A 13,834-nucleotide genomic window follows, 5' to 3' on the forward strand; every position below is an offset into this window, starting at 1 on the left:
TTGCTTCTCACCTAGATGGCTGCTTGTTTATCTTTAAGCCTTTAAGACCCCAGATGCTATATCTTTTTATAGCTGGGCACCATCAGTTTTCTTCACCACATTTGCTTATGCACCCACTTTGTCTTCAGCAATTGTGTTGGGAAGGCGAACATCACAGAACTCCCGGTTAATAAAACAAAGTGTTCTTGTGTCGAGGGAGTACTTGAGTAGAAGCCCAAAGTCCATCTGCTACCTTGATGCTTAACATAAGTATATGTACATAGATGTATCTCCCCATAATTATATGTATAGTTGCATATGTACATGCCTGCATTTAGGCCTCTATAAATGTCTTTGCCTCCTACTTCTTTCCTCTATTTCCTTCTACTTCCTCTTGTCCTACCATCATGTTCAGTCTTCATTCGGGTTTCAGTAATTCCTCTGGGCGACATTGCCCTTGATCAAGCCCCACTAGGCACCCTATGATCTCCTCGCCATAGATTTTAGATCACATTTTGTTCCCTTATCCCTGGGTTTGTTGACAACCTCCCTCCTGCTCCCTCCACCCCCCGTCTCCCATGTCCCCCGGGCTTCCCAGTCCTTCACTCATTCCGGGAGTGTGAGACAGGTCGCTCCTGACAACACGTCCAAAGTCCGTGAGGACGCAGTCTCACCATCCTTGCCTCTGAGGGCCACTCTGGCTGGGCTTTTTCCAAGACGGACGTGTCCGTTCTTCTGGCTTTGTGTAATCTTCTTCTGTCGTCCCCAACCAGCAGCCAACAAGGTCCTGAGGAAAGGTCCAAGAAGAGACGACAAGGAGGACCTCACAGACAGAGGGACAGCAAGCCCACCACACACCTACGTGTGCAGAGCCATTGTTGTTAGGTGCCGGAGAGCCGGTTCCGAGCCACAGGGACCCGTGCATGACAGAAACGAACCACTTTTGGGTCCTGTGCCATGCTCACGGTTATCCCTCCGCCGGAGCCCACTGTGACGATGCATCCTGGCAAGGACCCTTCTTTTTCTCTGCCCTTCTGCCAAGCATGAAGTCCTTCTCCAGGGACTGGTCTCTCCTGACAACATGTCCAGAGTACACGAGATGAAGTCTCACCATCTTGCCTTCTTGGGCGCAATATGTTCCCCCAATTTGCAAATAGTCATTAGGGTTGGGGTGGGGGTGCATGGGAGAGAGGAGAGTGGCAGATGGTGACCCCGGAAAAGCGACCAGACACGAGACCCCAGAAAAGTGTCGAGGGGAAGGGTTGTGAGAGCATCTGTCCTCCCTAGGACCTGCATAAGCAGACAGGCAAAGAATCCTCCTGATGTCTTTACAGTAATCTCTGTGGCTGGCTCGAGCTTAGATGCAGCTCTGCAGAATATATATATTTTTAAAAGTTTCATTATGCCACTGTACATCAAAATAGGCCAATATAAATTATAATACAGTCATGCCAAAAGGACTTATGAGCGCAATATTTTCAGGGGATATTGCATTCCGAGACCTGTAAAAATTATTCTGAATAGCTGTTTGCTTTTCAAAGCCAAATGAAAAGGTATTTGCAATTTGATTATTAACAAATCAAATCATGATGGGAGATTGGAGTCAGTGCGTCTCAGACTGACTGAGAGTGAGGGAAAGACCGCAGTGGTCAACAATGGAGCTGAACTTGATTGCAGTTACCTGGGCGGCGCTCAGCACAGGGTTGAGCTTAGTTTAACTTGAACCATTTCCTGCCCTGAGAATTTCTCCCAGACCTTGGCCAGGCTGGGTCAGACCAGCTGGATAGTTGACTAGGCAGGAGAAGGGAGCAATGGTGGGACAGAAGGATGGATGGGAAGAGGGAGGAAGAAAGGGAGGCAAGGAGGGAGTATAGGGTAGGGGATGACTCCTCCAGCAGATGAATGGATGGATGGGTGGTTGTATGTATGTATGCTTGGATGGGTAGATGAATGAATGGTTGATTGGATCGGATGTTTAGATGAGTGGCTGGCTGGCTGGCTGGCTGGCTGACTGGATAGATAGTAGATGGATGGATAGTTGGATGGATGATAGATATATGGATGGATGTATATATGTATAGTTGGATGGATGATGGCTGGATAGATAGTGGATGGATGGATCAATGGTTGTATGTATGTATGGATGGATAGTTGAATGGATGGATGATGAATGGATGGTTGGATGGTTGTTTGATGGATGGATCAATCATTGTATATAGGTATGTATGTATGGATCGATGGCTCTATGTATTGATGGATAGTTGGATGGATGGTTGGATGGATGATTGGATGGGGGGATAGATGATGGGTGGATCAATGGATTTCATTTGTATTTGCAGAACTAGAACCAGAGCTACATTGTCTCATGGTGGAGAGAGGACTGTGTTCCCACCACCAGCTTTATGACCTGTTAAGGGAGCTCCGGCAGAGGAACAATGGCTAGGACAGAGCAGACCGGCCGTGTTTGCATTCTCTGTGCTTAAGGTCACTATGGGCCAGAACCCACTCGATGGCAACTAGCAGCATGAACAACAGCAGTTTGACTCCCATTGAGCGTCGCGTCTTGGAAGCCCACGGGCGTGACCCTAGGGGAGGGTCCTGCAGGGTAGGGTCGCTGTGAGTTGGAATAGACTGATGGCCGTGAGTCTGAGCTTTGGGAGCTGTTATTTTGTGCTGCGGTGGCCTGTGTGGCTGAAGTGCCGCTGGTCTTCCCAGTGCTGGCAGGGTCCCCCGGGAGGCTGAGTTTCAGTGGAGCTTCCAGACTAGGATGAAAGCCTGGTGAGTTGCTTCCAACGCTGAGCCCACGGAAGCCCGTGGAGGACCACAGACGCGCCCGCTCACACTCGCTCAGCACACGCCGCCAGGAGGGCCCGCCGCCAGAGGAGGACATGGCAGGAAGGCATCATGCTGGGTGGCATCCAGGACCAGTGAGGCCGCGATTGGTCCAGGAGCAAGGGTGGCACACCTGGGCTCAGAGATGCCTGCAATGACGAGGGCCGAGCAGGAATGGGCAAAGTTCCCTTTGGTCTGGTTACTATGAGTCCAGCTGCCTCAGGACCCTCACAGTGGTCATGAACAACAGCTCCACCCTGAGTGAGGACCCTAGGTTCCTGATTGTCATAAGGTCCCTGTCCTCCAGGCCCATCGAGGGCCATCTCGTGAGAGAGCCAGTCTCCCTGGGTAAAACGGTCACCCTGGCTGGGTCTCATGCGTAATCCAGGCCCCTCTGAATAGTCAGGGAGCCTCCTTCTTCCAGCAAAGACCCCCCCACCTCCCAGCAGGCGTCTCTTCCCAGGGGTCTAAGCAGACCCCTTCACTTCAGGGTCCTGTACACCCCCTTCTGCCCACTGACCATGAAGCCTGAGATGCGGGTTCCTTCCCCTTGTGGGTTTGAGGGTGCGGTGGCTTGCTCTGCTTTGATCAGCTTGAAAGATGCCAGGGGCTGGGAGCACCTGCTCATGTAGGTCCCCGAGCCTCTGAAGGAGTGGGGCCCAACAGTCCTTTTGTACAGAATCAATCTTCCTCGAAACACCAGCTCCCCGAGGGGACGCGGTTTTCAGAGTCTCGCACTGGGTCCCGGAGTTGGTGTTGCTGCTGCTGCTGTAGTTAGGTGCCCTGGAGTCTGCTCCTATCCACAGTGACCCCAGGATGTAAGACGAAGACTCTGCCCCCCGAGTCCCCACCCCCACCCCCGCCCCAGACATTGCTGTAGTTTTAAAAATCTTATCCTTGGGCGTAAACGTTTTCTTCTTCCCCCTTTATAATAATGGTGTCATATAATCTTATCTTGATGAGGATGACAAACTCTTTTTATTGGTTTGTCACTTTATTTTATTTTTTAAATCATTTTATTGGGGGCTTGTACAATTCTTATCACAATCCATACACCCATCCATTGTGTCAGGAACATATGTACATTTGTTGCCATCATCATTCTCAAAACATTTGCCTTCTACTTGAGCCCTTAATATCTGCTGCTCATTTTTCCCCTCCCTCCCCACTCCCCCCTACCTCATGAACCCTTCATCTTTCATAAGTTATTATTATTTTGTCATATATTACACTGTCCGACGTCTCCCCCTGCCTTCTTCTCTGCTGTCCACCCCCCAGGGAGGAGGCTATACGTAGATTCTTGTAATCAGTTACCCGTTTCTGCCCCACATTCTCTCCACCCTCCAGGCATCGCCACTCTCACCACTGGTCCTGGAGGAGTCATCTGTCCTGGATTCCCTGTGCTTCCAGTTCCTATCTGTACCAGTGTACATCCTCTGGTCTAGCCAGAGTTGTAAGGTAGAATTGGGATCATAATAGTGGGGGGGGGGGAGGAAGCATTTAAGAACTAGAGGAAAGTTATATGTTTCATCGTTGCTACCCTGCACCCTGACTGGCTCATCTCCTCACCACAACCCTTCAGTAAGGGGTGTCCGGTTGGCTACCACTGGGCTTTGAGTCTCCACTCTGCACTCACCCTCATTTACAATGATAGGCTTTTTTGTTCCTTGATGCTTGATACCTGATCCCTTCGACAGCTCATGGTCACACAGTCTGGTGTGTTTCTTCCATGTGGGCTTTGTTGCTTCTGAACTAGATGGCCACTTGCTTATCTTTGAGCCTTTAAGACACCAGATGCCATATCTTTTGATAGCCAGGCGCCATCAGCGAGGCTGACACACTTTGCTGAGTATGATGTCCTCTAGTTCTGTCCACGCAGTGCTGTGTCTGACAGTTGCATTAGTTTTGCAGGATGTGTGAAATCCCATTGTATGACTGCACCAGAGTTTGCTTACCCAGTCCTCTGTTGTCGGGGTGCTATTGCTCCCCTCTTTTTGCTGTGACGGACATTGCTGCAACCAACATTGGTGTGGAGACAACAGATCTGTGGTAGGAAATTACCCAGTTTACCTCAATTAAACTTAAAAATCATTGCGGTGGACCTGTGAGGGGGCTGCTAAGAGTTCATGGAACATCCTGGTAAAAGAAAGTGGGATTTTCCCATGAGTGTGTTGGAGGCCCCTGTGCACACGGCAGCCCAGCAGTTCCCCTGGGGCCTTGATGGGGTTCCTCAGCCTTTTTCAAAGCATACTGTGCCCCCAGCCACTGGCACATAGCAGTGCCCCATGAGAACTCTGCCTCCCTGCTCCTGGTGGCCTGAGATGATGGGTGAACTTTCTCTCGCTGCTTCCTATGGACAATCAGGATCACCCAGTCCTTGTCCTTTTGGGGTGGACTCATTACACTCCCCTTGCTGCTCCGTGTTCAGACATCCACCAGTACCTTGCCCTTCTTCATGGCTGTGTAATATGCTGCAGTGTGTAGGCACCACGTGGTACTAGCTTCGCATCAGCTGGTGGCGCACTACATGTTTATACTTTCACCACATGCAGCTGTAGACGTGCTTGCCTCCCTTGGTAGTTATGACTCCTCTTGCCGCCGCCTCCTACCCCTCTTCCTCATTCTTTCTCTTTCATCTTTGGGGGGGATGTCTCCGCTCCTCTCCTCTCTCCCCTGTTCATCCCTTCTCTTCCAAGCACTCCTTCCTTCTGGTCTCTCCCCCCGCCCCTCTCTCCCTCTCTCCCCTCCCCAGATATCTGCAAGGCTCTACCTTGCACCTCTTATGGGTCATTTCCTGCAGGGACCTCCTAGAGACTTCCCCGGTCACCTGTCTCAGGTCTCTCCAGGGCTACAAAACAGAAAGGCCACCAGTGGCACCTTCAACAAGCAGACACTTATTCAGGTTCCCATGGCTTCCCAAACCCCAAACAAACCCACCAGCCTCGAGTCGGGTCCAATTCGTGGACAGCCTGCAGGACAGGCTGGGGCTGTTCCCCAGGCTTGCCAAGGCTGCCCATCTTTACAGAAGTAGGGAGCCTCTTGTTTCTCCCACACAAACTCCCACACAGTTTGCAGAGCCAACCCATGAGGTACCAGCCCCGGGCTACCTCATACAATGAAACCCCGACTACAATAAAACATGCCAGTGTCTCCCCACACTGCCACCAGGGCTTCTTCCTCACATACTCCCAAAAACCCAGACCCAGGACTCTGACTCTCGCCAGGGCAGACGGCCTCCCCCGACTCCCTCGGAGCAGCTGGCGACTTCCAGCCACTGACATCGGAGGCTCTGAATTCTAACTCTGGGAAAGCCTTCTCTCTGGTGGGCTCCGGATGGAGGTCATTGCCACTTGGCTCCTTGGAGACCGCAGGTGGCATAGCACCTCTCTTCCCCAGCTCTGCTGGCTTCACCTGCCTCGTCTTCTCCTTTGAATCTCCAGAGACTGACTTCAGATGCATGCTCTGCTCAAACTGCCTCCTCAAGCCTCAAGTGGGACCAGAGCCACCGGGTGCGGGGCGGGGTGTGTGTGTGTGTCTGGAAATACAACATACATTTGGGAGTCAGGGGAGGAGGGAGAACGTGACTCAATTCATAGCGTCCTCGGTTGATTATTGCAAGCCAGACCCCAGCGCAGCCCCCCACTCCACCAGACTCCCCGCCGCCTAGCTTCCCCTGTCTTCAGGCTTCCTTTGAATGTCCTTGTTTATTTATTTGTTATCTAGCCAGCCTGACAGGATGTATGCCCCTGAGGGCGGGCACTCTGGCCTCCTCTCTGCATGCTCTTCTTCCCTGGGCGCCTTCAACAAGGCCTGGCATGCAGAGGCAGCTCTGGATGATCACACTGAGCCAAGAGGAGGTCTATTTTATGGCTCTTTTTCTGTGCTTATGGGTTTCTGTTTCATTAATTTGTGCCCATGAACCTCTTCCTTCTTCTCTCCTTAGGCCTCTTTTGTTGCCCCTCCTTTCTCATCTCCACTCCCCAGCTTCCAGAATGGAAGGTTTTGCTTGTCGACTTTCCATCTCTCTTATTTTTCAAATAAACGATTGTTAAGGCTATAAGTTTTCCTCTGAGTGCTGTTTTGCCTGCAGCCCACAGGCTTTTTAATATGCGATGCTATCATTACTGTTCATTTCTAAGTAGTTTTAGATCTCAGCGCACTTTTCTCTTTACCCTTTGGGTTATTTGGCGCCTCATCGAACGTCTGGAAGCAAACAGGTGTTATTTAGTTATCTTCACTGTGGTTGATGTTCATTCCTAATGCTATTGAATTGTGATCAGCAAGGTGGTTTAGACCGTCTCTCCCGAAAAGCAAAAGAGACTTTCTTTGCAGTCTACTCTCTCTTCTAAGAGATGAGACTATACAGTGAACATATATGCTCTCTGATTCTTGGATCTAAAAGTCCATGTTTTGCTACCTCAAGCTCATAAATGGTAGTGTGTATGCTTTCACTGTACTTATTTCTTTGTCTCCTGGATCTCCCTCTTCTGAGAACAGTTTGTTAAACAGCTACGTGCTTTTACCCCCCAAACTCCCAAACCGCTGCCATCAGCCCAACCCCCCTCGCAGGGACCCTACAGGGCAGAGCCGAGCTGCTCTTTGGGGTTTCCGAGGCTGTGCTTTCTCCAGGACGAGGAAGCTGCATCGTCTTCCCTCAGAAAAGTTGGTGCTTTTGAACTGCTGACCTTGTGCTTAGCAGCCTGGTGCTTAACCCATGGCTCCACCAGAGCTCCTACTGTGATTTGGGCTGAGTTCATTTCCCTTTTAATTCCTAGCCCTTGAAAGAAACACTTAACATTTAAAACATATGGTCATGTGGAAGCATTTCATAACCATCGCATTGCCCTTGAAAGGAGGCTTATCAATATGAACTATTGCTCTGAACTTCCGTTCTATTGGTTATTGTTGTTAGGTGCTGTCGAGTCGGTTCTGACTCACAGGGACCTGATGTACAACAGAACGAAACACTGCCGGTCCTCCACCATCCTTACAATGGTTGTTAGGTTCTAGCCCACTGTTGCAGCCACAGTGTCAATCCATCTTGTCAAAGGTCTTCCCCTTTTTCACTGCCCCTCCACTTTACCAAGCATGATATCCTTCCCCAGGGACTGAGCTCTCCTGACCACCTGCCCACAGTAGGAAGACGCCTCGCTGTCCTTGCTCCTTGTGTTCTGATCATACGTCTTTCAAACAGACCTGCTTGTTCTCCTGGCCGTCCATGGTACTTTCCCCAGTCTTCGCCAGCACCACAATGCGAATGCATCGGTTCTCCCAGCCTCTTTGTTATTCACTGTCCAATTTTCACCTGCTTATGGGACCGCGGGAATGCTGGGACTTGGGTCAGGTGCACCTTATCCTTCAAAGTGACCCTCATGCTTCCGAGCACTTTAACGAGATGGACCTAAGGCAACGCGTCACCTGATCTCTTGATGGCTGCTTCCAAGAGCGTTGACTGGGGAGCCAAGCAAGGATGTTGTCATCCTTGACTGCTTCGGCATTTTATCCATTGATCGTGATGGGACCTATTGGTCCAGGTAGGATGTTGTTCTTCCTGACACTGAGTTGTCATCCACACCGAAGTCCACACTCCTTGACTTTCATCAGCAAGGGCTTCAAGTCCTCCTCCCTTGGAGCAAGCAAGGTAGTGTCGTCTGCATGTTGCAGGTGGCTAATAAACCTTCCTCCAATCCTGATGTCCTACTTCTTCTCCTTCTCCCTCCTCCTCCTCCTCCTTCTCATAAGCCATCTTCTCTGATGATTTGCTCAGCGCACAGATTGAATAAGTATGCTGGGAGGATACAACACTGCCACACACCTTTCTGGATTATGAACCATGCAGCATCCCCTTGTTCTCATTCCCTTGTCTCCCGAGACTGCCTCCTGATCCATGGCAGGCTCTGCAGGAGCGCAATGAAGTGTTCTGGAATGCCCATGCTCCCAGAGCTCGCCGCAGTTTCCATTCGGCGTGGTCTGCTGTGAATGCTGCTTCACGGATCTTCTCTGACTGGCACTGGGGCCCTTCTCCCCCGTGGCCTCATCTCCAGGCCTTCTGCGTCCTGAGTTTAAAGAATAACAGCAAAAACGTCAACCCAATTGAAAAAAAGTCTTTCTGAGTTTGTGACTCTTAATATTGGAATTTCATACATTCGCTTTTACTTTTCTGAGGACGGCACTCTTTTATGCCAGGCCAAGATGCCAGGCCTTGTTGCATGCCCTGCCTCCCAGTCCTTTGTTGGAGAAATCGAGTTGTCTTTGTCCTGGTGTTTTTCCTTGACTTGGCATTTGGAAATTATATGTCTACTCAGTCGCGAGCACTTCCCCTCTTGTTGCCAGCACATATATTTACACATATTTCCTCAGCATCAACAAGAAAGCACAGTCACTTCTCACGCAACACAAAGGCCTGACACCTGTGCGCGCGAGGCCATGGAGAAGGCCGTGGTTTAGGTCAGGCGCACTCATGGTTTCATCCATTACTTTGAACCGGAGACTCTGTTCTTTGGTTCTCCCTTATGCTGCCACACTGCCCCCTCCCTGCCGCCCGCCTTCGGGGAGAAGAGAAACTCTGGTGTCAACTTGGTGTGCAGCCTCCCCAGGCCTCTGCTGCACATTCGCACTCACATCAATGCTTCTGAGAGTCCAGAAGAGACCCTGGGGCAGGCAGATGCAGAGAGGCTAGGGAGAGAGGCCTGGCAATCCAACGCCAGAAACCAGCCAGGCCAACCCTGTGCATGAAGGCCATCCCATCTCCAGCTGTTCCCTGGGCTCTTTTGTCTTTGCACAGGGTGCCAGCGGCCAGGGCCCCAACTCGGCCAACGACCACTGTAGTCAGCCCACCCCGGGGTGGTTCCTGAGGTAGAGTAGTGGTTAAGGCGCTCGGCAGTGTGGAGGAAGACGGTGAGGCCCGTTCTGTGGGGTCCCTCGAGTTGGGTGGACTCAGGGGCAGTGGTCTGGCTCCTCCAGCTCTGAGTGTCTCAAATGCAGGAAAGAGAAGGCAGAGAGAGTAGATCTGGCCTCCAGTGAGTTATTTATCTCCTCCCCACCTTCAAATGCGGTCATCTAACTGTGACCTGATTGACAGGCTAGACTCCACCCCTTCGTTCAAATTGACAGGAGATGATGTAACTGCCACGCTGGGTAAGTGGAGGGGCAGTGAAAGACAGGAAGGCCCTCAAGGGGATGGACGGGCAGTGGCTGCATCAATGGGCTCTGGCATGGGGACCATTGTGACCGTGGCGCAGGACCAGGCAGTGTTTTGTTTTGCCGTGCGTGGGATTGCTGTGGGTCAGAGCTGACTGGATGGTACCTGACGACGACAACAACAACAACAATTTCCGTGGTGGGGTGAGGTAGGGGTGGGGGACAGGCATAGCTGACTTTTGTGGCCGTGTGTCCCGTTGGAGCCCAGTGTGCATGATTCCCCAATAGGTGGGAAGAGCTCAGAAGTAAACCGAAGCAGGTGGGGCTCAGAGCCGGCCTGCACCACGCACTCTGGGTGCTCAGGTTCATTGTCCGAGCTGCTCACCAAGGCTCAGCCGCTTTCTGGAGGGTTGCCAGGGGTGCCACATCCACCATCTCCTCCATCCTGCCCCTGACCCCAAGCCCCTGGATTGTACCCCTGGCTGCCTCCACTGCCGCCCCCCCCCCCCATCAATCGTTGTTGTGGCCAGATCGGGGTTGCTGATGTGGATGGCTGCTCTGTCAGCAATGAGGTCTCTGAGCACGCAGACTGGCAGGCCCACGACCTTCTGGTGACATTGAACCCAGCCCTCTCTCCCTCCTGCTACTAAGGGAGCGAATGAGCAGCACAATTAACTGTGTTTTTGGTAGAGCTTGCCAAGATTTCTCTAGTTCCCCATGTGTCCTTGGAAAACAACAGCCCGTGAGACACCTGATGGCAGGCGGGGGGGGGGCATCTTCACTCTTTCCCATTCTTTCTTGGGGAGCAAGTGGGGTTCTAGGTGCTACTAGCTCTAGCCTATGCTAGACCTCTCTCACCTCCGCTCCCAGCCCCTGGTTGTGGTCCCTCTCTTTCAAGCCCTCTCTGTCATGGTGTCACCTCCCCCCTCCCAACCCTGCCCCAGGGCATCAGCCACAGGTGGTGGACCCAGGAAATGGGGCCCTGCTGTACGGGAAGGTGCAGAGATCACAACAGCCCTTCTGCAAGGACCCCGAGATTAGAGGTGCAGGCAGCAATGGGCTGCCCTTTCCACATCTGTTCCAATCCCCATCCCCTCTCCTCAACACTGACATCCAATAAGCCCATGGGATTTTGCTGGCACCCGTTACCATGGATTCAGTCCCCAGCCCCAGGCAGCCACCCCTCCCCACCCCTGCCCCTGCAGGGGGTCCAGATGCCCACCCTACAATGCACCACCCCCATGATTGGTTGTGGCTCCTCCGGGCTTTCACGGACTGATTGTGGAGAGCGGCTCACCAGGACTCTCTCCCTGGTCCTGTTTAGTGTGAGGCAGGCCACACAAAGCCACCAGGGTCTGCCCCACAGGGGCTGGCTCTCAGCTTCAGGATGAGGACAGCTGGAGCTGGCCGCAGGGACTCTGTTCCCTGGACCTGGTGCTGGCTGCCTGCTGGGTGCTGGATGCTCCCTCGTGTGGGGGTGGGGTGGGGAGCATTCCCACCCCCAGTCTGACAGTCCCATGGTATATGTCTTGCCACTCCCTGGGCCTCCTTACAGCCTGGCCGTCTTGGGGGGAAGTGTTGCCCAGAATGAGCTGGCTTGTCCCAGAAACAGACAAGGCTTCTCATGACACAGGCATGGAAGTCACCAGGGGCATCCTATCATATTCCACCAGCCACAGCGGTCACCGGGGGCAGCCCCAGAGCCAGGCAGAGGAAGTCAGACTCTACCGCTCCACCACAGGGGGACCTGGAAGTTCCATCAACGGCACACCAACAGGGACTGCCGGTCCTTGTCCCCCACCCTCCTCCTCCAGGGCATCAGAAGCACAGTCCCCACCCACTCATATAACCAAACCTTACACAGGGACATCCACGGCGGACACGCTCCTTCTCGCGGAGTGAAGGTGGGACCCACATCCTCCACCACTGCACCCCCACAAGGACCTGAGTACCTGCGCCCCCCAAGTCTGGTTGCTGGTGGCCCACGAGCCAAGCGACCTCGAGTCCAGCAGCATGGGCTACTGCCCAGTCCTGCAACCATCTGGCCCTTGGTCCCCTGGAGCCCTGTTGCAGCCACTGTGGCTTTCCAGTGACTGCAGCCCAGGAGCTCACCTCACCGAACTGCCTGGGACAGTCACACTATTGTGGCCCGTAGCATTTCCATTGTCCAAGCCGAGAGCCAGTCCTTTCTTCCTGGTCTATCTTAGTCTGGAAGTAGAATCCTGTCTGCAGTGGGTGGCCCTGCTGATATTTGAAATCCCGGAAGCAGAGCTTCCAGCACCTCAGCCACACGCAGGCCACCATACAAGAGACTGACCGACTTCCAGCAACCGGAACCAGCAGGCCTCACACCAGAGCACTGGGCGTGGGCACTCAAGGCCTGCTTTATGGAGGGGGTGGGGTGGGGTGGGGGTGCTGGCCAAGGAAGCCCCCAGCAGTGAGGGGCGCAGGGTCAGATCCAGGGTCTTCCTGGATCTGGAATAAAAAAGAGGCTTGTGTGCAGATGTGCACGCACCCTGTGTCTGTGCTTGACGGCAAACTGTGGGTCCGCGTCCCTGGGTGCTCACGGGTGCAGGGAACTCAGCCCTCAGTGAGTCTGGGGACCCACCTGCTGCTGCTGTCGGGGACCTGCCTGGCACATGGGGCGAGTCCCCTGCACTCTGAGCTTTTCATGCTGAATGAGGTCTTCACAGCCTTAGAGATCACAGACCCAACCGCGGTGTTTGAAGAGGGGCCTTTGATCTCAAAGTGTCCTTCCATGGGCAGAGAGCAGCGCGATAGTCGATAGTCACCCTCCCGGGTGGCAGGGCTGTTCCAGCCTCAGCAGGTTCTGAGAATCACTCTGCAGAGCCTCACCTGTGTGCGTGTGTCACCTCCACCAGTGGGCCCCTCCCCGTCCTCGCTAGTTGGGTGAAGGCTCCGAGGTGCACCCAGAGGTCACCTGACCTCTGCAGGATGCAGGCCAAGCAGGTGGCCGTGTGCTGGGTGCTGGGGGGTCCTGCTGACCAGGGTGATGAGTGAGGTCTTTGCTCTTAGGTTGGGCCTAGTGGGTCTGTTTCCTGTATTTGGGGGAGGGAGACCAAGTCTGCGGGGGAAACAGTGTTTTTTTTTTTCCATTCAGCAATTCGGACATCTTTTGTTTCCTACTGTGACGTGCCACCCCCTCTCCACTTCCTAAGTTCTCCCCATGTCTCCCCTCCCTGCCTGCGGGCCTGTTCCTTGGGTCACACTGCCCCTTGGCCCGCATGTGGCTGATGGTCCTAAGGTGGGGAAGGGCTGGGTAGCTGCACCAGCATGTCCACCTCCAGATTCCCTCTTAACTGAGCTGTGGCCCTGAGTCCATCCCAAGGTCAAGGCCGTGACCTTTCAGAAGCAGGTCCCAGGCCTTTCTTGCAAGCACCCATGGGTGAGTCTGATCCCTGATTAATGACTGTTGGCTGGTCATTAAACACCGTCGTCTGTTTGCCCCTCCCCAGGACTCCTAAACCCAGAGAGAGAGAGAGAGAGAGAGGCACAAACAGAAAGAAATCCCATGGCTGACTAGCCCGAAGGTGGACTGTCCCCACCCGCCCATCATGGCCTGGAAGAAAGGCCTGGTGGCCCAGGGGAGCTGTGGAAAGGGGCCAGTGCTTCAGGGGGCTGCCTGCACTGCGTGGCCTCAAAGGACGGGCCGCTGAGTTCTCCCTGCGCAGCCCATTCCTACATTACCACCACGCGCCATCCATTGACCCCCATCTCCCCATACCTACCCTGCAGGACCCTGCTCACTGAGGCATGTGCACCTGGGTCCTAGGACAGTTATGGTTGGGCCCTGAGTGATGGCTCGATGTCCAGGTCCAGACAGGCCCTCCCCTTGTGCACCCCACCTGCCTTTAGGCAATGC

Source organism: Tenrec ecaudatus, chromosome 14 (assembly GCF_050624435.1).
Source record: "Tenrec ecaudatus isolate mTenEca1 chromosome 14, mTenEca1.hap1, whole genome shotgun sequence".
NCBI classification, from domain to species: domain Eukaryota; kingdom Metazoa; phylum Chordata; class Mammalia; order Afrosoricida; family Tenrecidae; genus Tenrec; species Tenrec ecaudatus.